The sequence below is a fragment of the Equus przewalskii genome, chromosome 4 (assembly GCF_037783145.1).
Source record: "Equus przewalskii isolate Varuska chromosome 4, EquPr2, whole genome shotgun sequence".
Lineage (NCBI taxonomy): Eukaryota > Metazoa > Chordata > Mammalia > Perissodactyla > Equidae > Equus > Equus przewalskii.
In genome coordinates, this window is record NC_091834.1 from 104,742,409 (window position 1) to 104,768,733 (window position 26,325).

At 43.6% G+C, this 26,325-nt stretch overlaps 1 protein-coding gene across 6 annotated transcripts in view; it reads left to right on the top strand.

Annotated features, from left to right (window-relative positions):
* Positions 1-26,325, top strand: part of DPP6 (dipeptidyl peptidase like 6) — a 987,445-nt gene that overhangs the window by 739,696 nt on the left and 221,424 nt on the right. The window lies entirely within an intron of this gene.

The window sequence follows — 26,325 nt, forward strand, 5'->3', positions numbered from 1 at the left end:
AGAACAAACCCAGCGGTGAGGACAGAGGGGCAGGAGGCAGGCTCTTTACTGTTCCTGCATGGGTCTCACTCCACCCCATGGCACATGCTGGACACGGAGGCATTTTCTTTGGGACTACAAAATGTGTTGTTGGTCATTGTTGCCTTGTGTGGTTGAGGATCCTGAAATTGTGGTGTCCACTGTTCTCATGCTGCTACCGTCTCCATCTTATGCGTAACAACGAAACTGCAGGGTTGTGCCATCTGATTGTGGGAACGTGTTGAATCGGATGGTCAGGAATGACAGGCTGTCTCAGGTGAGACTTGATGACCATCACTGGATCGGTCACTGGGCTCTAGTTTCTCTCTGACAACCCATGAGAGGTAGCAGTGGGCTTCACCACCTACCACACACCTGCCTGTTGGCGACTGTCAGAGAACATGGGTTGGATGGATGGACAGGTGTGTGTGTCGGCAGATAATTAAGTGAATAAATATAAAAGGTAAAGGCTTCTTGAGTATTTATTAGTGTACAAAGAAGGGAAGGCCCGCTCCAAAGCCCTCCGCTCGGGAAACAGTGAATGGGTCTCAGTCAGGAGACTAAAGAGAAACTCTGGGGTCCGGGCTAACAGAAGACAGTTGGGGGAAGAGACAAAGTTTAAGAATGCTTGGAAACCAAGGAGGATAAAGCCTCTTCAGGTAATTCGCACCCGTCATGCTGTTTTTCATAGTGGAGAGAACTGGCCCCCAGTGACTTAAGGAAAGAAGGGAGAGGGACTGACCTAACTGAGGGACTGACTGTCGAGAGGCAAGCAATGGGAGCTGAGGGCCAGGACGCACGTGGTGGGGGCAGGACTCAGCCTCTCTTCCTGGTTCTAGGGCTCGGTTGGCTGCGCTCTCCAGCTCTTTCTCTCAGGTGGCTGTAGGAGACCTGCTAGAGGTTTCCAGAGCTGGATCATTCTGGAACTATAGCCTATGGGAAAGAGCATATTCACTTTTCTCACAGATCAAAAAGGCCAACACTGTTTCTTTGGCCCTGTTGGACTTTTCCAGGGCCATGTGCCCTTTCCCCTCCCTGAGGGCGCACAGCAGAGGTTCCCTGGGGTGAGAACAGGCTTCACTGAGGGGCTGAATGGAGATATTCAGAGTGAGGTCTCAGGGCCACCAGCCTCCTTGCAGCGAGCTACATTCTGCATCCTTCCTGCATCCTCACAACGGTTCCTTCTCATACGTAGTTCTCCCTTTATGTTGTTGCACCACAGATTCCTCTAGAATTTCAAAATCCTAGTGCCAAGGAGAACCTTAGACATCGTCTGATTTGACTCAGAATATTTTTATAGAACCCTTACCTTTTGCTGGTGTGGAAACTGAAACCCAGAGAGTTGTTGGCGTGTTCAGAGCCGCGCTGTCACCGAGACAGGGCTACAGCCCCGCCTCCAGACTCCCCGATGGGGGCGACTTCCATGTGCCGCTCTTACTGTGTTGAGTGTTGAGAACTCCGTTAGCCTGCTCCCTCATAAATGCTTCATCTGCATCGTCGCATGTTGACTCCAAGCATGTAAGCTGAGTTCTGTCATTATCCCCATTTCATAGATGAGGAAACTGAGGCTCAGAGCCTGTTGTCATTTGCCGAAGGTTGCACAACCGTGAGTGACCCAGCTGAGAGGTTAACCCTGTCACTGCTGCTCCTCCTTACCCCAGGACTTCTCACGCCTGGGGCACTGGCCCTCCATGTGTATGATCCAAAAGCATATCACCCGCCACCTACTGTTTATTTACTACTGTCTTCAGATCAGCTGGAACCTAATACTCTTACCTCTTGTCGCTTTGTCCCAAGCAATAATTTCAGTGAAATTCAGTTTTGAGGGGCTATTTCTATCCTTTGATTGTATATGAAAACAAGTAGAGTTATGATCATGAAAAGAATATTTGCTCAGTACCTCTGCTGCCACCAGCGATGTGTGAACAGGCTTGTGGAAAACCTGCCCCACACTGCCCCACCCTGCCCCACACAGCCCCACACTGCCCCACCCTACCTTACACTGCCCTACACTGCCCCACCCTACCTTACACTGCCCTACCTTGCCCCACCCTGCCCTACACTGCCCCACACTGCCCTGCACTACCTGAGATCTGGACTATGGTTGATGAGGGGACAGGGAAGTTTATGGTGCTGCAACTAGAAACTCTTAGAAGAGCCCCAATGACTTTGGGTGATGAAATTGGCAGAAGAGAGCCCCCAGCGGCCAGGCTCAGTCCTGCATTTTGTGTGTGTCTATGCATACGGATATGAAAGTATACAATAACACTGAGAGTTATACTTAGAAAATGGGTCATGTGTACCCACCGCACCTTAGAATCTCTTGACAATAATCTGGTAAGTCAGATTCTCTGCTCTTGGGACCTGAGCATCAGTACTTTTTAAAAGGCTCCAGGTAGTTCTGAGTGGAGCCAGGTTGGCAAACCGGGTACCTTGGACAGTGGTTCTCACTCGTTGGTGTGCTGGCCTGGGACCTCTTGTTAAAGTGTCTGCCCAGCTTTGTCAAAATGCGGATTCTGGCTCCTGCAGACATCAGCCACATGGCAGAGGGAGCGGTTTTCTTTGTCTCTCCCCCTTCGAACTACAACTAAATGAACATTAATTGATCAATGGAGGATGCTCACATGGACAGGCTAGGAGTAAGTGGAATGATATATTCAAAATTCTGAAAGATGAAAACTTTCAGCCAAGAATACTCTATCCAGTGAAAATATCCTTCAAATATGATGGAGAAATAAAAACCTTCCCAGATAAACAAAAGTTAAGGGAGTTCATCACCACAAGACCTCCTCTACAAGAAATGCTCAGGAAGCCCTCATACCTGAAAAAAAAAAGGAAAGGGGTCACAAAACCCTGAGCAAAGGACATAAGTAGAAAGACAAAATCAGAAAATTGCAGCTCTCCAGCAGAACAAGTTAGCCAATGCTTAAATATAACATTAAAGATAAAGGGAAGGTAAACACTAAGAATAAATATAATCTTGTCATTTTAACCACAAACTAACAACACAAGAAGAAAAAAAAAGATGTGACAATAACACCTTAGAAGGGGAAGAGAAAAGGGATGGAACTGACTTAGTCTAAGGAAATAAGAGGCTATCAGAAAATGGACTATCTCATCTATGAGATGTTTTATACAAACCACATGGTACCCATTAAACAAATGATTAGAATAGAGACACAAGTTACAAATAAGGAGAAAACCTAAGAAAACCAACATAGAAAACTACCTAACTGAATTGGTAGTCCGAAATACATGGGATGAGAAACAAAGGAAATGCAGGAGAATGGGAAGTGAGCAATTAAATGGCAGCATTAGGCCCCCACATTTCAATAATCACTCTAAATGTAAATGGATTGTATTCTCCAATCAAAAGACACAGAGTGGCAGGATGGATTAAAAAACAAGACCCAACAACATGCTGCCTCCAGGAAACACACCTCGGCCCCAAACACAAACACAGACTCAGAGGGAAGGGATGGAAGATGATACTCCAAGCTAATAGTGAATGTAAGAAAGCAGGTGTCACCATACTTATATCAGACAAAGTATACTTCAAGGCAAAACAGGTAAAGAGGGACAAAGAGGGGCAGTTTGTAATGATAAAAGGGACACTCCACCAAGAAGACATAACACTTATAAACGTATATGCACCCAACACAGGAGCACCAAAGTACGTAAAGCAACTATTAAGAAACTAAAAGGAGATATCAACAATAATACAATAATAGTAGGGGACCTCAACACCCAACTGACACCCATGGATAGATCATCCAGACAGAAGATCAACAAGGAAATTCTAGGATTAAATGAAAAATTAGACCAAATGGACTTAATAGATATATATAGAACACCCCATCCAAAAACAGCAGGTTACACGTTCTTCTCAAGTGCCCATGGAACATTCTCAAGGACAGACCATATGTTGGGTAACAAAGCAAGCCTCCACAAATTTAAGAGTATTGAAATAATATTAAGCATCTTTTCAGACCATAATGCTAGGAAACTAGAAATCAATTGCAAGAATAAAGCGGGGAAATGGGCAAAGATGTGGAGATTAAACAACATGCTACTGAACGACCAATGAATCACTGAAGAAATCAAAGGAGAAATCAAATATTTTCTGAAAACAAATGAAAATGAAAACACACCCCACCAACTCATTTGGGATGCAGCAAAACTATCCTAAGAGGGAAATTCATTGTAATACAGGCTCACCTCAATAAACAAGAAAAATCTCAAACTACTCTTAACAGAATTAGAAAAAGAAGAACAAACAAAGCCCAAAGTCAGTAGAAGGAGAGAAATAATAAAAATTAGAACAGAAATAAATGAAATCAAAACAAAAAAGACAGTAAAAAAGATCAGCGAAACAAAGAGCTGGTTCTTCAAGAAAATAAACAAAATTGAGAAACCCTTACCCAGGCTTACTAAGAAAAAAAGAGAGAAGACCCAAATAAATAAAATCAGAAATAAAAGAGGAGAAATCACAATGGATACCACAGAAATACAAAAGATTATAAGAGAATACTATGAAAAACTATATGCCAACAAATTGGACAACCTAGAAGAAATGGATAAATTCTTACACTCTTACAACCTCCCAAAACTGAATCAGGAAAAAATAGAGAATCTGAATAGACCAATCACAAGTAAAGAGATTGAACCAGTAATGAAAAACCACCCTAAAAATAAAAGTCCAGGACCAGACAGCTTCTCTGGAGAATTTTACCAAACATTCAAAGAAGATTTAATAGCTATCCTTCTCAAACTACTCCAGAAAATTGAGGAAGATTGAGCACTTCCCAACACATTCTATGAGGCCAACATCACCCTGATCCCCAAACCAGGCAAGGACAACACAAAGAAGGAGAACTACAGGCCAATATCACTGATGAACATAGATGCAAAAATCCTCAACAAAATATTGGCAAGCTGAATACAGCAATACATTAAAAAGATCATACACCACGATCAAGTGGGATTTATACCAGGGACACAGGGATGGTTCAACATCTGCAAGTCAATCAATGTGATACACTACATGAACGAAATGAGAAACAAAAACCACATGATCATCTCAACTGACACAGAGAAAGCATTTGACAAGATCCAATATACATTTGTGATAAAATGGGTATATATAAGGAAAGTACCTCAACATAATAGAGCCCATATATGACAAACCCACAGCCACCATCATACTCAATGGGGAAAAACTGAAAGCCATCCCTCTGAGAACAGGAACAAGACAAGGGTACCCACTCTCACCACTCTTATTCAACATAGTACTGGAGGTTTTGGCCAGAAAGATTAGGCAGGAAAAAGAAATAAAAGGAATCCAAATAGACAATGAAGAAGTGGAACTCTTGCTGTTTACAGACAACATGATCTTATATATAGAAAACCCTAAAAAAATCCATCAGAAAGCTACTAGAGGTAATTAACAATTACAGCAACGTTGCAGGATACGAAATCAACTTACATAAATCAGTAGCATTTCTATACTCTAACGAACCACAGAAAGAGAACTCAAGAACACAATCCCATTCACAATCTCAACAAAACTAATAAAATATATTGGAATAAATTTAACCAAGAAAGTGAAAGACCTATACAACAATGAAAACTACGACTTTACTGAAAGAAACTGATTTTGACATAAAGAGATGGAAAGAGTTTCCATGCACGTGAGTTGGAAGAATAAACATAGTTAAAATGTCCATACTACCTAAAGCAATATGCAGATTCAACACAATACCAATCAGAATCGCAATGACATTCTTCACAGAAATAGAACAAAGAATCCTAAAATTCACATGGGACAAGAAAAGACCCCAAATTGCTAAACCAATCCTGAGCAAAAAGAACAAAGCTGGAGGCATCATAATCCATGACTGCAAAATATACTACAAAGCTATAGTATTCAAAACAGCATGGTACTGGTACAAAAATAGGCACAGAGATTAATGGAACAGAATTGAAAGCCCAGAAATAAAACCACACATCTATGGACAGCTAATCTTCGACAAAGGAGCTGAGAACATACAATGGAGAAAAGAAAGTCTCTTCAAGAAATGGTGTTGGGAAAACTGGACAGTCACATGTAAAAAAAGGAAAATAGACCATTCTTTTATGCCATTCACAAAAATAAACTCAAAATGGATCAAAGACTTAAAGGTAAGACCTGAATCCATGAGACTTCTGGAAGAAAAGATAGACAGTACACTCTTTGACATCAGTCTTAAAAGGATCTTTTCAGACACCATGTCTTCTCAGACAAGGGAAACAATAGAAAGAATAAACAAATGGCACTTCATCAGACGAAAGAGCTTCTACAAGGCAAAGGAAAACAGGATTGAAACAAAAAAACCCCCACTAATTGGAAATATATATTTGCAAGTCATATATCTGACAAAGGGTTAATCTCCATAATATATAAAGAAGTCACATAACTCAACAACAAAAAATCAAAGAACCCAATCAAAAAATGGGCAGAGGACATGAACAGACAATTCTCCAAAGAAGATATAAGGATGGCCAATAGGCACATGAAAAGATGTTCATCATCGCTGATCATCAGGGAAATGCAAATCAAAACCACACTAAGATGGGGCTGGCCCCGTGGCCGAGTGGTTAAGTTCGCGCGCTCCGCTGCAGGCGGCCCAGTGTTTCGTTGGTTCGAATCCTGGGCGCGGACATGGCACTGCTCATCAGACCACGCTGAGGCAGCGTCCCACATGCCACAACTAGAAGAACCCACAACGAAGAATATACAACTATGTACTGGGGGGCTTTGGGGAGAAAATGGAAAAAATAAAAAAAAATCTTTAAAAAAAAAAAAAACCACACTAAGATATCACCTTATGCCTGTTAGAATGGCAAAAATAACCAAAATAGAAACTAACAAGTGTTAGAGAGGTTGTGGAGAAAAAGGAACCCTCATACACCGCTGGTGGGAATGCAAACTGGTGCAGCCACTATGGAAAACAGTATGGAGATTTCTCAAAAAATTAAGAATAGTGGGGCTGGCTCTGTGGCTGAGTGGTTAAGTTTGCATGCTCCACTACAGGCAGCCCAGGGTTCGGATCCTGGGTGCGGACATGGCACCACTCGTCAGGCCACGTTGAGGCGGCGTCCCACATCCCACAACTAGAAGGACCTGCAACTAAGATATACAACTATGTACCGGGGGCGGGGGGTGGGGGGGGCTTGGGGAGATAAAGCAGAAAAAAACGAAAAAAGAGATTGGCAACAGTTGTTAGCCAGGTGCCAATCTTTAAAAAAAAAAATAAGAATAGAAATACCACGTGTGCCAGCCATCGCACGACTGGGTATCTATCCAAAGAGGTTGAAGTCAGCAATTCAAAGAGACCCATGCACCCCTATGTTCACTGCAGCGTTATTCACAATAGCCAAGATGTGGAAGCAACCTAAGTGCCCATCGACTGATGACTGGATAAAGAAGATATGGTATATAGACACAATGGAATACTACTCAGCCATAAAAAAGGATAGAATCATCTCATTCACAACAACGCCGATGGACCTTGAGGGTATTATGTTAAGGGAAATAAGCCAGATAGAGGAAGACAAACTCTGTATGACTCCATTCATATGTGGAAGATAAACAGACACATGGACAAAGAGAACAGGTTAGTGGTTACCAGAGGAAACGGGGGTGGAGGGTGGGCACAAAGGGTGAAGTGGTGCACCTACAATATGACTGACAAATAAGAATGTACAACTGAAATTTCACATGGTTGTAAACTATCATAACCTCAATAAAATTAATTAATTTTTTAAATGCAGATTCTAAGCCTCAAAAATTCTGCTGCAGTAAATCTGGGGTGGGCTCATAAATCTGCCTGCTTTTTTTTTTTGGTGAGGAAGATTGGCCCTGAGCTAACATCTGTGCCAAACTTCTTCTATTTTGTATGTGGCATGTTGCCACAGCGTGGCCTGATGAGCCATGGGTAGCTCTGTGCCTGGGATCTGAACCCGCAAACCCCGGGCCGCCAAAGTGGAGCACATGAACTTAACCATTATGCCACCGGGCTGGCCCCAGGAGTCTGTATTTTTAACAAGCACACTGGATGATTCTGATGCAAGTAAGTGGTCTGTGGACCACACCTTGAAAAGCTCTGCTCCAGATCCCAGCTCTTAGAACAGCCTTGAGTTGCTGTCTGCTGAGTCCTGAAGAGCTGTGCTAGCTAATTAGCATCAGTATTTTTAGCTCCGGGAAAAGCTATACTGAATTCAGCAACGCAGTCCAAATATGGAAGGATTCTTCCTTAAACGCTCATTAGAGGACCTTAAGCATATGGCAGATGTAGTCAGTCTTGACTGATCACTTTTTGATGTCAGTCTCATCATAATCATGCAGCGTCTGAACCCCACGCATTAAAATGCCACCTCCCTTTCTTCTAACCCTGGTTTAAAATTCGTATCAAAGGCAAAACTCACTGTGATTCCTCAGATGTTTTTGAAATTGTCAAAACCAGAAGATCTATTTAGAGCCCTTTTGTGTAGAACACAAAATTTCACCACGCACAGAATTTCCAATTAGGATGGGAGGCTTGGAAACCGTCTTAATGATGCAAGTAAGCTGCGCTTGCTCCCTCTGCATTGCAAGAATAATTTCAAGGATGCGTTTACTCTGAATGAGTTTTTTTCTCCTTTTGACACTGCCTGTAGAATCTTCTCTATGGTGTTAAAAGCAGTCATTGTTGTACCATCAGCAATTAGAGAGAGCACTCTCCTCCGTTTCTTTATACTTAGTTCCACACCTTCATTTGCATAGTTGTGTCTTCACACGAATGATTGAGCCAAATACCAGATAGTACTTCCCCATATCGTTTCGGTGAATTCCTCTATCCACAAGGACAGACAACTCGCAGTAAATCAAATAAATGCCATTTTAAGATCACCCGGCTTTTTCTTTAGAATGCCCTATGCTTTGAAATATTCTAAGACTCTATGAAATGTAGGAGCATTCATAGAAGAAAATAAAATCTATTTTTAGGACTGAGAATTGAAACCTCACTCCACCCTATCACTCCTCCGTTTTCAAGAGTTCTTTTTTTCCCAAGGATAGTCAACTCTGGACCTGAATTTTTAAAAAATGGTTTTCGTGTATCTAATTGTTTTCTTTCCTATCTGGGAAGTTGTGTATTTGATCTTTTAAGCTTCTCTAGCAACTATGACATGATTTGGGAGCCTGCTGAGAATGTGTCTGTGGTATGTCTATGATGTGGGTTAAAACCCTCGGAGGTTTTTATAAGTTGATCTAACACCATGTGTAACCAGTTTTCCAACATTTGTTTCAATACGCGCTTTCTAAACCTTAGCTCTTCTGACTGATGAAAAATGGTCTTTCCAGGCCCCGTCGTCAAGTTTTCTCTTCCCAGCTGGTGCTCACTGTTCCTCTATCAGCACCTTCCGTCTCAGCTCCAGAGCCCCCGCCACTTGCCTCACATTAGACCCATAACACCTGCCAGCAAACAGTGCCATCTGACACTGACATGGGACTCCGCATCGAGGCTGGGAAAGAGGGAGGTGCCATGGAGTGTAAGGACCTAAGCATGCGAAGACGGCTTTGTGGTTCCTTCTTAACGATGTGCTCAACACATCATCCTGCCCTCCCTCATTCTGTCTGTTTTTGGACTCATTTACCAGTTCCTTGTGGAATTGCTTCTTTTACTAAGTGCCTTCTCCTAGTTAAACTGAGAAAATCATTTATTATTCTGCCAGCCAGTGGGATCACTCACAAAGCAACCGTAATGAGGGAGACCATGTATCCTGGTTTGTCTGGAATGGATTGTTCCAGACAGTTTTCGCCTGTTTTCCCAACATAATTATTGATCGCTCCACTTTCTCTGTGCCTATTTGGGTCATAAATGATATGGTAACAATGACGTTATGTTTGGTAATTCCGGATCAAGGAGTTATCAGAGAGCCTGGTTGTGAGGGTAATCACACACGCCGACTTAGTTATCCTGGAAATGTAGGGAGACCTCTGGTTGTATCTGATCACCTGGTTTATCTGCAGCTTCTACTTCAGCCCGGAATTGTTGCAGGATATTCCAGACCTCCAGGTGTGGTGTGCATGGTGCCTAGTTGGATGAGACCCACGAGATTTCCTGGAATCACTCCCAGTGCTGATGACACAAGTCCTAGCCTGTTGCTTGCATGGCTTGATTCTTCCAGAAGGAGGCAGCCAAGAGGATGGAAAACAAGCTGGAATCAGAGGAAGAAAGAGACTCTCCTAAACAGTCCCCTCTCCTCCTGCCATGCGTGGGCTCGTCACCAGGAGCTGTCTGTTTCAGAGGCTTTGAGGTCTACTTTGCTACTGAAAAGTTATAGGAAAGGCCTCTGAGATATAAGCAGAGGAGAGAGGCTGAGGATGGGGGATATTCCAGAAATGGAATCCTGGGGGAAACAGAAGCCATCTCAGACAGGGAGACAGGGAGGAAGCACAAATACGACCGCCCTTGACACCTAGAAAGATGGGCGTGGCAAACATAGAAACCCGAATGAGAATGAAACTTTTAACAGTGTCATGAAAATGAGCAAACAAGCTCTAAGGAGGTGTGTCTGCGGGGGTTATGAAGTGTTCTTATCCAGGTGTGGCCTGTGCAGGCTGAAGTTTCAGCTAGGGCCACGATGTCAGAGGTCTCTCGTAGCCGATTTTTACCTGTTGCTTTCTAGAATCTTCTCAGGTCACTCTTATCTATCTAATTAATTGTCTTTCTTACCCATGAAGAGATATGTTACAAGGAACTCTGTGCATGAAGAGCCATAAATGTTCAGCTAAAACAACCTTGGATACACAATACTGGGTCTCTGACACAGATGGTCAGTTTTCAGTTCTCTCAGTCAGTGTGACTGAGAGAACATACTTCTGTGGGCCAGTCGGATCTGTCTCCTTGTATTCTGTTACGGGTGGCACTGACTCTTCAGCGTGGGCCTCTCTGCTCTCGTCCTTTCCTTTCTGAGATGTGGCTTTCGTGTTCAGGAGCCTATATAACCCTGCGCAGAAAATCCCCAGCCCCCGTCTTTTCATTTGGCGCAGGGGAGCTGTTGGAAGACCCGGGGGATCAGCCTCTGCATGGAGAGGCCGGCTGCTTCTGAAAATACGCCCCGGGAATATTCCTCTTCACGTTGCTGGGCCCCGAAACCTTGTCCATGACTGTGCTGGAAACAGACTACTCCCTGGGTGATCACTGGTGTGCTTTTCATTTCTGGCCTCCACTGTGCCACTGGGAGGGGCTGGAGAGCTGCTCTGCCAGTAACTTCTTGCCTCTGTCAGGTAACCTGAAAGACCCTTAATGTGATAGTTTATTTTATTTTTCCAGCTTTATTGAGATATAATTAACATAGAACATTGTGTAAATTTAAGGTGTATGACCTGTAGATTTGATACTTTCATATGTTGCAAAATGATTACCACTGGCTGGTTAGCTAACACCTGTATCATGTCACGTAATTGCGATCTCTTTTTTATGGTAAGAACATTTAACATCTACTCTCTAGCAACTTTCAAGTATAAAATACAATATTATTAACTAGAATCGCTGTGCTGTATAGTAGCTCCCCAGAACTTATTCATCATATAACTAGAAGTTTGTACTCTTTGACCGTAATGTGATATTTTAAATAATAGAAAGGTATGTATCACTTTGGATCTGCCCAGGAAAAAAAAAGCAGCTGGGAGCATTTTTACACACAAACACACACCCACCATTCAGGAAAACAACAAACAACAGCAACATAAAACTATTAAGGAAATTTTTTGAGCTCTGAAAATATCAATAGGGATTTTTTCCCTACCAATTTATCAAGTTAAAACTGTGTATAGCATTTTATTGAGGTAAATGCACGGGGCATGGGACTTAGCCCAAGGCATTTACATTTTAAAAATTGGTCTAGAAATAAACCGAGAAAAAGTTTATTCAAAGAAGACCTGGAGAAGAAAGAACCTAGGAGCACAGACGGAGGGAAGAGGTCTCAGACCCCAGGGCCAGCTCCCGCCATTGTCCAGGTGGCGGGCACGCGGGAGAACACTGGCTGCCCTGCGCATGGATGATAAAAATGAGTGGGGCCCTAGTTAGGAGCACAGACGCCTTGGCCCCGGCCCTGATGTAGGGAATCAGTGCGCCCCAAGAAGAAACCTGTTAATCTGCATAGGTGCAAGGTCCCATGGGCTTCTTGTCCTCCGTGATGTGAGAGAAACACTGGCCCCCTTCCTCCCACCCAGGAAAATGCTCAGGGCTGAATGTGTAGCTAACATTTTCCATTTTAAGGATGAATCCCACTTTAACGTATGAGAAGCTGTGGACACCACAGTGAACTGTGAAAGCACCATCTTGAGGATATCAGTGGGGCTTGTGTCGTGTGGATTAGTGGCCAGTGGATAAATATAAACCAATGGCAAGGGCAGGTCAATAGTGTAAAGGTTAAGAGAAAACGGTGAGTCAGAAACTGAACACATAATCTTGAGATTGTCCATGAACACGCACCATCAGGCAGGAGAGGCGGGAAGAAGGCCAAGCAGCCGTGCTCAGAGACCCAGGGAGCGGTCTGTCCTGCAAGTGGACAGCCGTCTCAGACGGGGGATTGTAGAGGCAGGCAAGGCGATGGCTACATCTCCAGATGAATAATGGTGAACAAGGGCATCATCTAGAATCAGAAGCAGGAGGAAGGAGGGCCTTAGGGATACACGGGGACTGAGGAGCCGTGGAACTCACCGAAAACCACCTTCCATCTGGGAGCTCTTCCCGAGTGACTCTCCTAGGTCTGAGGTCACAGGACGGGGAGGAGGATGGGACGATGGTACTTGACGTCAGGTGGATAATTAGAAAACAACAGGGGATGTTCATCGTGAGGCTGACTTACAGAGGGAACCCAGCTTTTATTTCTATAGTTTTTGGGGAGATGGATGCTGACTTCATATTCCTACCAGTGGTTTTCAGAATGAAAGCTGTGTCTTAATTCCAGACTTAGTGCCATTGAAATGGATGGCAGTAGGCCCTTCTCTGGTGAAGACAGCATAGAAAATCTTTGGTGATTGACAGACCCTCTCACTCAAATGAAGAGTTGGGCAGGAGGGGAGATTATGTTGCAATCTTCTGTTATGGCTTGATGAGACCCTGGATGAAGTGTTTAATAGCCCCCACCCCCCATTACGGCACGTCCATCCCACAAGCTCATTCTGGAGAGAACTAGGAACATGTCACAACTCACACCTACTCTAAATAGAGTACAAAGTAGAGTTCATCAAGTATAAAAAATGAAACATTTTGATGAAAGACAAATGACTAAGGAATACTTGAATTTATCATGTTTGGGACCTGATGCTCTGAAAATCACTGAATATGAGTCACCTATTTGTGGGTGGGTGCTCTTAGCATAACTTCCTTGTAATTCATGATGTGGCTAGACGCTGTTATTTCTACATCAACTGAGTTCTGACCACTGTTCACAAAAGTTTAAATCGTCCTCAGTGTATTTGCATGACTTGAAGGAACTATATTCTATGAGTGAAGAATACTGTACAAACCATTAACAATACTCAGCGGTGCTACAACGTTAGAACCCACCAGAGTCGCCTTGCGGAGTGGGTGAAACACAGATTGTGGGGCTCCACTTCCAGGTTCTCTTATTTGCTAGGATGGTTTGTATTTCTAACCAGGGCCCAGGATCAGATTTGGTGTATTAGGTTCCTGGGGCTGCTGTAACAAAGTAGCAAAAACTGGACGTCTTAGAACAAGAGAAATTTATCGTCTCACAGTTCCAGGAGCCAGGAGTCTGAAGTCAAGGTGTCTCCGGGGCAGGAACCCTCTGAGAGCTGTAGGGGAGGATCCTTCCTTGCCTCCTCCAGCTTCTGGTGGTGGCCCGCAATCTTTGGCATCCCTTGGTTTGTGGATAAGTCACCCAGTCCTCTGTCTTCACATGGCGCTCTCCGTGTCTCCTCACATCGTCCTCCCTCCATGCGTGTCTGTATCTTTGTCCTAATTTCCTCTTTTGATAAGTAGACCAGTCTTACTGGATTACTGCCCACCCTAATGGCCTCATTTTAACTAAATCACCTCTGTAAAAGACCCAATTTCCAAATAAGGTCACATTCTGAGGTACAGGAGTTGGGCAGGGTAGGACTTGAACATATGACTTTCAGGGAGGGGCACATAATTCAAACCATGACGCTGGGAAACCCCTGCCAGACAGCAGTAGCTCAGACTCCTTTGATCATGACACATAGTAAGACAGTAAGGAGTACACTTTACATCATGACCTGGTGTCCAAATACACATACGGACCTAAAAGAAAATGCCACAAAATCATGCCCTTACTGTGTGCTATATACTCTAATATTTTCCTTTTTCCTGTTCTAGTTCCTTTTTTTAAAAAAATGACCCATTGCATTGATTCCATGCCCCGAGATTGACAGTTTCCCCACTATCTTGCATACAGTAGATGCCCACTAAATATGTACCAAATGTGTCAGTTAATATTGTTGATGAGCCCATATTACCAAGGAATGTTGCAAATACAGATGTCATAATTTTAGAGAAAAATTGTTGTTTCTGAGTATTTTTAACAAGAACAGCTTTGCAAAACCGATGCCCTCTGTGATGCTATCCATCCGTTTATAAACCAGTACTGCCCTCACCATGAGACCAGAGGAATGGCTGACTCGTGCACTCTAGGAGCCCCCATCTTCTGGCGTGCTTAGAGGTTCTCCTCAAGACGTGTGATCCGGTTTCCCCAGCCTGCTGCAGACTCTGCCACTGCTTTTTGCAGTGCAGCCACTTAGCCCATCTAGGCGCCAAAGCTGCCTCAGCACATGCCCAGACCCTGTGGCCATTGGCCCTCAGTTCACAGCTCAGCTGCCATATGAGATCGCAGAACTGAGTTCCTCGCAGCTTCCCTCCAGGCTGGAGAAGCCCTGGTGGGGACCTTGTCTGAACCCCAAAAGCTTGTCCTGAAAGTGGGCTTTGTTGACCTTCTCGTGCCACATATTTATTGTGAAACTAATGTTGTCCTGCCCCTCCACCCTACATCTTATCAGTAGGGGAAAGAAGGAAGTGAGGGTGGCAGAGACCCAGGCAAGGGGTGTGTTGAGAAGCTGAGCTTGTCAGTGTGTAAATATGTATCAATTCTCAGTCTGCTCACTCTTGCTCAATACGTGGTGGTAAGGCGTGTACACATAATTATAGTAACAAGTATGATAAGTAAATAAGAACAGTACATACATGGCTGTAGAAGCAGAGAGAAGGGAGAAGGAATTTCTGGTATTGAAAAACACTTTGCAGAGGAGGAGCATTTAGCTAGATCTTAAAGGATGGGTTGGATTAGACAGGCACAGGAGAAGGTAAGGCACTCCAGGTAATGAAGAGAACTTGACCTAAAGGAAGCAGAGGGCAGAGGAAGAGAACTGGCTGATGGAGCCGCGTCTAGGGAGCTGAGCAGTAGCAGCTAAAACTGGAAAGACAGACAGACTGAGGTCCAACTGTGGGAGGTTTTGAGTGTCCCATCAAAGAGTCTGAGCATGACTTGAGAGCCCAGGGGGACTCGCTGAAGTTCATGTGAGGATGGAAGGGAGTGATGTGTAAGAATATGTCGGACAGATGGCAACAAATTAGAAAGCTACTCAGAGTACTCGGCTGTACTGGGTTCTTTTCAGAGGGAGTGAAAAGAAGGGGAAAGTGAAAGACTGGGTGACAGAGGGATCAGTCTGGTGAGTGGTCATCCCTAAGATGGAGAATAAGGGTCCAAACCTCAGTCCTACATGAGTTACCACAGGAGGGTTCCTGCTGCCCATGTAAATGGGAAATTCAGGGGCACGACTGAGGACAGGTGAGTACTGGGCCTCAGACGTACAAATGGGGCAAAGTGTCCAAGTAGAGACGTTAAGTAGGTGATAAAACATTAAGGATTGGAAATAGAAATTTGAATGTCAGTAGAGTGGAACTGACTTGCCAAAAATCAATGAACCACCTATGGAGCATCATGTGGACACACACACAAACACAAAGATTTAAAGAGAAAAAAAAGGCAGGAGGAGGGTGAGAAATAAGAGGAGAGGGAGAATGGCGGGGAGGGGGGAGAAGTGGGGAAAGTGGAGGAGGAGGAGGGAAAAGAGGGAGGGAGAAGGGAGAGGGAGAATGGAGGGGAGGGAGGAGGCAGACGGAGTTGACTGGACTTTTCATTACCGGCCTTCGGTGGAGGCCTGGTTTAGACATGGCCTGGGGGCCTGAAAGCATATAGGTATTTCCAGTACACCTTCTTATAAAGGAGGGGCATGTGGACGTTTTTCTCTACATATTATTATAATTAAGTGTCAAATGAGATTCTCTATTCCATCAGTGCCCGTTTATCGGGGAAGAGAACCAGATGTTCATGCACCATCTTCTTTGTTCTTGAAAGTGAGTATAAGGCACTTGACCTTCAGTGCCGTGAGAGACCAGGGGTCGGGGTCCTGCTGCATGCTAGGAGAGGCCACGCCAAAGCCCGTGAGCTGCTGTGGGCGGGAACTCTGCAGGCATGTAGCATGGACAGCCCAGCCCGGTGTTGGCCGACAGGAAGCACGCTCTCCTTTCCTCCGGTCTCCTCTTTCGGTTGTCCTCCTTTCTTTCCATGTTTCATCCTGTCCTCCAGGACCTATTTTGGATTCTGTGCCATTCTCTGAGGGCTTGATTTCAATTGGCTGAAAACTGATCCCTTTCAGTGGGTTAGCTAATCGTGGCTCTAGTGTTAATCTTCTCAGAGTTATTTTCATTTTAGTATTGTTCTCTTGAAAATGGATCTGTCAGTAGCATTTCTGGCTGGTAAAGTAAAGGTGGTTTAGGGTGGAAGAAGCTTTCTTGCCAGCAGGTTATAGTGGAAACAACTTTAAGCTACACATGAAAAGACATTAACCTCCCAGTTCTCTTCCTTTGACATTATGTGACTTTGGACCAATCAGTTTGCATCTCTGAGCCTCCATTTCTTGTTTTAAAAGATGGAGCAAGGAGAAGCTGCTCCAGCCAGAGGAGCAGGTGTTGTGACAATGAAGTTAAAGAATATAGAAAAATGTTTTATAAATTCTAAAGACTTATACAATGTAAGGAAGTTTAATTTATTTTTATCTTGCGTCTCCACAAGGCTGGTCCTACAAGTAGTGTATGCAGGCGAGAAAAAGACTGTAAACAGCAAGAGAAAAGAAAACGTGTTCTCAAGCAAAATCAGGAATGAGTCAGCAAAAAGGCCTGGCAAAACAACAAAATAGAAAAGTCAGTGAAGAAAGAAGTCGCTGCCAGGACTAACATGAAAATCAGGCATCTGTTTCTTAGTGGCTGGCCAAGTAGAGGACAGGGATGTGGCGGACCGCAGCAAGAAGTCAGGGCACACTGGTGTGTGTCCTTGAAATTAGTTAGGAAGGAAGTTCTCATGGATCACGTCCTCCGAATTTCTTCCTAGCAACATTGATTTCATTTGTTTCTGGAAGATGAGCCTGAGACACATGGACGTGCTGCTTGAATTGAAATGTCCAAGTGGAGACAGGAGGATATGATAGGAAAAATCACTCAGCTATTTCTGGATCTCAGAGATGCTCTTGAAATGGGTATTGGGAAACATAATTAAAATCACAACTGAATCTTTTCCTGTTCATCTCTGAAATATGAGACATTGACTTTATTTACATGCATCCTTGTTTTTCATCGTTTTGTTTTTGTACTCAGATGTTCTCATAGTAACTCATTACTGGAGAGCATTATGTGTGAAGGACACAGAGGTTGAAAGAAACACTCTCTATTAATAAGTTAGACGAATGGAGATTGTCACAAAAAATGAAGTAAAGTGTCTTAGGGTTGGGTGTGGTATGGAGAGCAGAATAAGACATTTGAAGAGATGTTGGGTTCAAGAGGAAATCACCATCTCTACTCTCTTAGATTTAGAAAGTTTTGTGACCAGTTATTCTGGGAGAAAAGAAGGAGTTGAGATATGAATACTGAATCCTAAGGTATTTGCAACTTACTTTTGTATTTTGAAACTGACAACTATATGTCTCCTATATTTTAACTCTTGCCTAGATTGTCACACTAAATGGTAAGTTCCACATAATGCGGAAGGAAAGTTGTGCAACCAGGGGAACAACGAAGAACATTTAGTTTATATCATTTCCTAATATTTGCCTTACATCACAGGAGATAAACATCTTTACTTTTTACTAAATATTCCAATTTGTACCTAGTTATTTGAGGTCCTCTAGAAAATTTTTCTTTTTAAGTCATTACAGTAAGAGATTTAACTTCATGAAAATGATATAAAATAAACTGGCAGAGTGTGCGGAAATGTGTGCCAAACGCAGTCATTAGAATGTCAGGGTGAGCCGGACCTTCTGCTTGAGAGAAGCAGAAGCCTCTCCAGGAAGGACCGATTCATTCAGGAAACTTTCCCCCATCATTCAGCTTCAGCGTCAGGACGTATAATTCACTGGAGTGTCTGCTGTAAGAGCAGGGCCAGAGACCAGGCATGAAGTCAGGTATTTTGGCAAGATGCTGAGTTAGTGCCCACTGAAAGACATGAATGAAACAGGAGATTAGAAGTCAAGCAGAGACTGACTTGGCCGTGACATGAGATTTCTGCAGAATCTCGAGAAGGAAGGAGTGTGAATTTTGCATGCGGGAGGGACATAACTTCTGTCATGGTCAGGAGCTTGTCAAATTTGACGTGCTAATTCTTGAACTCATTGAGCCAGGCTTAGGCAGCTCTGGTGTATACTGAGATGTAGTTAAACTTAACCTGGCCAGAGCAGAGAGAGGGGAGGGCAGAGGGGCAGCAGTCCTCAGTGGGGACTGGAGGAATTCTCAGAATGGAAGGAAATTTTAGTGGTCAGCAGGCTCAGTCTCACCACTCCCTGCGTTCTCATTGAGGGTCCAGCAAACTCGGCTTCCATACTTTTATTAAAATGGGCCAGCAAGCCTTTCGAGTATTGGATAGCTTTAATTACCAAAACTTAGCATCATTGGTCTGAAATCTATTTCCTTATAACGTGTACTTGTCAACATTATTCTTACGCTTGGAGCACATGAGAACAGGCCTGCTCACACTTACTCATGAAGCTCTTTGAAACCTTGAAGACAGCTCTCCATCTCCCCTTGTCTTCCATCTTCTGGGCAGACCACCTGCTGTTGCTCCAGGTGTGTCTCAGGTGGCCTCCTTTCCAGACTCTAGCCAATCTGGTCATCTTCTCTAGAGTATTTTGGCTTATTGGTCTTACTCCTAGAAAAAAATGACACTCTCAACTGGACCCATTTCTCCAAACGTTAAGGGAGAGTTTCTAGACAAAGTCGTCATCACTTCTTCCCAGAAAGACTTTAAAAATTGGTTAGCTCTTGTCTCAGTCACCTTATTAAAGATGTGCTGATTTATTTTAATTGTGCAAAGAACCTGGATGGAATATTCGAGGCAGTCTCCTCTGCGCTGTAGACCCACCTGATAATTAACCATTCCACAGAGGGAATCTTCCAGGGCTTCTTGGGAGCACAGTAGCTCCTGTGTGATGGGGAGAGCATGATAATGGATGGAATTAATGACTAAAACCAGGAGTGCAGCTTTTTTAGAAGAATGTGTCAAGACCAATACTTAGGAACACACCATGTAAATGTGGCAATTCATGAAGTATTTTTGCAAAAATGGGGCGTATGTTTCCTTGCGTCAGCTCTTCCCACATCAACTGAAAGGTGGACACCTGAGGCTCAGACTTAATGATTTGGCCTTCACTGCCCTCTTAAAAGCTTATGGGGACCCAAGGTAACTTTGGGAGATGTTGGATATGTCTGTTACCTTGATTGAGATCATGGTATCACCAATGTTTGCATGGGCCCAAACTCATCAAATTGTATACAGTAAATATGTGCTGTGCTTTGTATATAAGTTACACCCCAATAAAGTTATTTTTGAAAAGATTCCAAGGGAACAAAAGGAACATTTCCAGGGCATTACCTTCATGAAGTGTCTGTCATGGTCCACAAAACCTTGGCTTGAATTTTGCAGGCAGATTGCTTTTTCTCTCCTAGGAGACTGGCCACTGAGTTAATTCCCAGCAGAATGGGTATGACCATGCCAGCTAGAACCTAATGGAATTTCCTTCTCTTTTGGTAATAGTGTTTACTCAGAGGATCTATCTCCCCACAGTCTTGAAAACTCTATTTCTCCAACTTTAAGACCAAGAAATCTCACATTTTGCAGCTTCTCTTTAGAGTTTTTATTTTTCTCCTTCAGGTTTTTTTTTCCCCACTCATCATCCGTGACATCTCATGCAAATAATTTTCCTCCTTTTTCCTTTTTTACCATCCAATTTCCAAATTTCCCTTTCTTTTCCCTGCCTGATCTGTCTTTTCCCTGCATTAGCCTCTCGCAGTGTTTTTATCTTCAGTTCACATCATGTTACCATATCTTATTTCTTTAACCACGTGTGCCAGCCACAGGGTCCTTGATCCTAGCTTGAGAGAATCTTACTCTGAGCTCATCTGTACCCTCTGATATGTCTAATTTCCTCTGTGAGTAGAATATAGGATCAAATAGGAAAGGGTTAGTATATGTCCTCTGGAGCAATCTGCTTGGTGATGCACATACCCATTCTAGAGAATCCCTGACAATAGCTCTCCAGCCTCTACTTAAATTCCCTCAGTGCTGGGGAGCTCAGCACTTCAGGGGACTCTCCATCTCATTATTGGGACACTCTAATGAGTAGACTGACTGTGCTGACTAGGCACCCAGGCCAAAAGGCAACAATCTCCATTGTTTTCTTACCTCTACCATCCATTGAAATAGGTCAGCTCCAACTCTGCTAGTCTCAGTGGGATTCCTGTCTTCCTAGCCAAAGGAATAGAGAAGAAAGAGTTTCAAGGATTCTGTACAATGCTAGTAGCTAGATCATGTAATTCTCCTCAAAATTTAAACAAGAGTATTCTTTATTCCTTTCTCGTGGTTTAAATTTCCTAAGCAAACACTCACAGCTCTTCCCTCTATGTAGGAGGAAACTGAGGCTCAGAGAGCCTGAGTAATTCACCCATCCAGTGAGTAGCATACTGAGAATGGAAGCTGTGTCTTACTCTAAAACTGTGTAATAGTAGTAGTAGCTACACAGTAGGAGCTGTGTCCTCCTCCAAAACTACTCCAACACCCCCACCCCCACTCCCATCTTGGCTCATTGTTAAGAAGGGAGCTCTAGTGGCAATGGGAAGGAGGGAGAGGAGCCTGGTGGCAGGCTGGCCAGTAGGGTGGAAGGCCATGTGGTTACTCGGGCATCCCAACCCAGGGCAGTGTGACTAGGATAGAAGCGTGGCAGGAATGTAAGGGACATTCCAAAGTCACAAAGTCCAGTGAAACTTGGAAACCAATTGTACATGCATATAAAGAAAGTAAGGAATAGGAATGGCTGAAGCTAATTCCAATGTTTTCCTACTGAGAGACCAAGTAAATGGAAGAAGAAAAAAGAGAATTCTTTAGTAGGAAAACAGTTTATTTCATTTTCAAAATATTGAATTGTGGGTAAAAGTTTTGGATAAAACCATCCATGTAGCCCAGCACAACCTAAAAATATGATCCTCGAACTCAGAAGATGGGTCAAGGATAAAAATGTGAATTCAGGAAGAAGTCGTATAAGAAGGCAGAAATGAATGGGATCCGCCAGACCGTGGGTGTAGACCAGCAAGAAAAGACCTCCAAGGATGGTGGGTTGGTGCCTGCATCCAGTCAAGGGATGTGCAGCCACAGAAAAGAGAGGCAAAGAGGCTGGAAGAAAGAGGGCAGGAGGAAAATGAGGACAGTGACCTGTCATGGAATGAAGAAAGGAGAATGATTCCTATCACCGTTACCTCGTACTGCAGAGAGATTGAGCAGACTGGAAATTAAAAAGACGGCATTATGTATGGCAGCTGGAAATCCACTTGGAGATCGAAGTTTGAGAATGTTGGGAGTATACTGCAGTGGGTTAGAAGTGAATAGAAAGTGAAGCAGTGTAGACTTTTCTTATGAAGTGCCATGGTAGTTGAAAAGAAGGAGGAGTACGAAGGGAATGTGGCAGGGATTTTGTGCGTGTGTGTTTGTGAGGAATATTGGCCCTGAGCTAATATCTGTTGCCAATCTTCCTCTTTTTTTGCTTGAGGAAAATTGTCACCAAGCTAACATCTGTGCCAATCTTCCTCTACTTTATGTGGGACGCCACCACAGCGTGGCTTGATGAGCAGTGCTAGGTCTGCACCTGGGATCCGAACCTGCAAACCCCAGCCTGCCAGAGCAGAGCACACAAACTTAACTGCTGCACCACTGGGCTGGCCCCTGGGATTTTTTTTTTTTTTTTAATGCATGAGATTTGAGTTATAGTTTAAAGATTTGGGAAAAGGAACACTGAATGCAGAGAGAGTAGTGAGAAATATAAGACGGGATTTTGTGCTGGAACAGTTGATAAAGTTCAACTGGAAGCAAAAGGGAATGGGGTCGAGACCTCAGAGATTAGTCTTGGAAAGGAATATGGTAGCTTCTTTCTGTAGGAAAGGAAGGAGGGAGAGGAGGTCTGAAGTAAGGCACTTGCCACAGGGATGAAGAGTGGGTGATGGATTTGAGAAGGACTTAAGTTAATTCCTGACCTGAAGTAGGAGGGGGAAGGAGGCATAGGATGGAGTCAAGGAAAACTAGATTTTCAGCTCAGTTTACTGGTTGGATGATGGAGCCTCCAACTGAGATGGGAAATATCAAAGAAGAACTAGGCTTTAAGTGTAGTTGGAGTTTATTTCAGAGAATAGTGCGTTTTTGGTGCCTGTGAGGCATGAGATGGAGTTGTTGAGGTGGAACTCTTGTATGTTGGTCTACAGATGAGGAGCCGGACCTGTGGGAGTCACCGATATTTAGGTAATAATGATTTAAAACTACAAGAGTGGATTACTTCCTAGAGGAAGAGGATGTAAAGTGAGTCTGTGTGAGTGCGCGGGATGGGGCTGAGGCAGGAAAGGCCGTGGAGAAATCAGAAGTGTGGCTCAGTGGGAATGATGGAGGGAAGATAAGAAAGCAAGCTGTGGGCAGAGGGATGTCTCAGAAATATAAGCAGCAGAGCAAAGATGAATTTAGCCCAGGACAAACCCTTGACGGATTGTTTTTTCTCCAGCTGTTGAATACCAATATCAACTATTTTGCATGATATATTGAAAAAACAATTTGCTGAAATGGTTTTTTCTCATCTTCTGAATGGTGTTTTGGGTAAGAAGTTTTCATGTATTCATTTTCCAAGGGAAATTTGATGGTGTAGGAAGACACCAAAGTAACTCATATTCATGAACTTCTAAAAGCTTAGAAAAGTAACTGAATTCAGTCTAACTTCCAACTTTATCTCTTTTTCCATGATCAGAAGTATTTAGAGTCTGTTTTAAGGAAAGAAACATAAATACAACAGATAAATAGAGACTATAAAAAGAAAGAAAGAACAGAAAGCCTTTCTCTCTCTCAGGAACAAATTCTTTCAGTGAGATGGAGCTTTTTCTATGCTGTTCATGATAAAGCATTGTGCAAAAGCAAACTCTTGAAATCTGAGCTCTTGAAGGAGTTGTTTCCTTTGTGCCTCCAGGCCTTTGGCTCCAGCTGAGGGGAGATTTTGTGGAAAAGAATGATATTTGATTATTTCGTCTTGGAGAAATGAGAAAATGGTCCTCTCTCCCTCCCACTTCCCCGTTTTTTTAAGAGTAGCACTTGAGTCATAATTTCACTTTCACTTCAAGGCATTGCATTTGCATTAACAGTTTACTCTGGAGGCTTCTTTACCATACAGACTTGGCAGATCCAGCATCTCAGATTTTTCTGTCTCTGCTTCTTGACTTGCTCTCATTTTTGTTTGAATCTTTCTAATTAGTGATCCAGTTTTCAAGATATTTGATTACATTTCCCATCCATACATGTTTTGTTTTCTTTTTGCCTCAAAGTACAGACGTAGAATTGAAAATGGATAGTCCTCTCATCTTCTTACCATTGCACTTAGAAGGTTATTTTCATTCTGTCTTCCTTTTTCTCATCGGTTCCACTTGGAACATATTCACAGAGCTGAATTTCAGGGTCACTTAGTGGTGTGTTGAAAGAGGCATGCGAAGAGGTAAGGCCAGGTGTTTGTTCGGGAATGGCATAACACAGGAATGAATTGAAATCACTATTTCCAGATGGATTAAAGAAATAGGCCTTCAACCAAGAAAGACAGCACGTGTCCTTGCTTTGCTTATTTATTGTATCTGTTGATATCCTGGATTTTTCAGTTGACAGCAATCAACTTGGACTTATAACTTGAGAGTTATGAGACACACCCTTTGTTCAGGCTGTTTCCAATGCAGTGTTTAGAGAGAGACAGACCTCAGATCAAATCTTGCTTGGGTTTGACTTAAATTCCTTAAGATTCAATTTTCCTATCCTAAAAATGGGATAACATTGCTTACCTCATGAAGAATGAATGAGTTCCTCTATGCTAAGGAGTTAGTTACTGCCTAACACATAGTGCGTGCTCCATGAATGCTAGCCACTGTCACTTTCAGTTGCATCAGCATCAGCACCATCATCATCTCCAGTGCTTTGGACTGTTCTCCACAGTCGTTTCAAAGGCTTCCTCTGAGTGTTTTGGTTTGGGGAGTGGTCCTACCCAGCCCCTCATCTCTTCGCTACTGACCTACTCCTGTGTAAGAAACTACCCAAAACTTAGTGGCCTAAGACAATCAACATTTATTATCTTGCCATTACTGTGAGTCAGGAATTTAGGACCATCTTATCTGAGTGGCTCTGGCTCAGGATCTCTCGTGAGGTTGCTACCCAGGTGTCAGCCAGGGCTGCATCATCTGGAGGCTTGACTGGGGATGAAGAATCCACTTCCAAGCTCCCTCACGTGGCTGTTGGTGAGATGCTTTAGTTCCTTGCTGTCTGTTGGTGATCCAGCGGGGTGGAACCTGTGCCCCTCACCACATGCACCTCTTCGCAGGGCTGCTCGAGTGTCCTCACGACATGGCAGCTGTCTTCCTCCAGAGCAAGTGATCTGAAAGAGAGCAAGAAGGAAGTCACAATACCTTTTGTAACCTGGTCTCAGAAGTCGAACATCATCATTTCCGTCACATTCAATGCATTTGAGTCGCTAAGTATGCCAACACTCAAGGGTACAGATTAGGCTCCACACCTCCCTCCTCCCTCCTCCTTCTCTTTGCCTCTCCTCCCCTTCTCTTTCCTCCCCACTCCTCTGCCCTTGGTGTACCTCAGTTTCCTATCTTAACAAACAGAGGTAATCTTTTGCCTGCCTAGGATTACTGTGAAAATAGAGGGAGATAAACAGTGTGAAAAAGTACTTTTGGAAGGAGAATTTAGAAACACTGTACAGCATAGCACCAAATGCCGTAACTGTGGAGATAAGAGACGGAGATATCCATTCGCTTCTGCTCTTGCATCTGAAGAAGCCGCTCCAGCTCAGAGGCCCTGTTTAGTCAGAGAGCAAGGTCATTTGATGGGCTCTTTCTGAGCAGTAATCTACTTAGGACGCAGAAGCTGGTACACAGGTCCTTCCTTCTTCTCCTGGGGAAGCAGCACCACTCATCACTTCAGAAATTACAAACTGAGTCAGGTCCATGGATTCCTTCTTAGATGGCTGTGGCAGCTCTGTGAAGTTTCCTTCGCTATTTTGTTCCTTCGTGGGTATTTCTTCATGACTAAAGCAGTATTTAGACTAACTTCTGAGTCAGATGTCCATGCACTGCCTTCCAGCAGACCACCCTAGGCCCCTTATTTCTGGTTCGGGAGTCCCAGGGTCTCTAAAAGCATGAGATTGTTGGGACTTAAGTGCCGTTGCTTATTTTTATGTCTGGGTCCTTTTTCTCCAAATAACTCGAATCCACGGTGATTTCCTAGAAGTTAATTCAGGCGCCCAGACTAGGCAGGGAGTCTGTGATATTAGCAAAATCTTACCCGTTTCTTTTGCAGGCTCATTTCCGTCATCAGTACCCCAAATGCATTCCTCTATTGCACAAGCTTCACATTAGATCTGTCTTCCCTGGCCCACATGTCCCTCACCTGTTATCTTCGGAGAGGTGTTCTTAAATGCAAATTACTGAACATTTACCCATGCAGGGTGCCCACTCTCGGAAGTTTCACAGGTAGAGGAAAGTTAAGTGAAATAGGGTTCTCGCTTCAACCCTACAGAGTAACCCATCACATTCCATACCCTGAGGAGGGTCTCCATCCAGAAAGCTGGAGATGAAGGATGCCAAGATTTCTTGAACTGCCGTGTTCTCCCTTCTTTTGGGTATC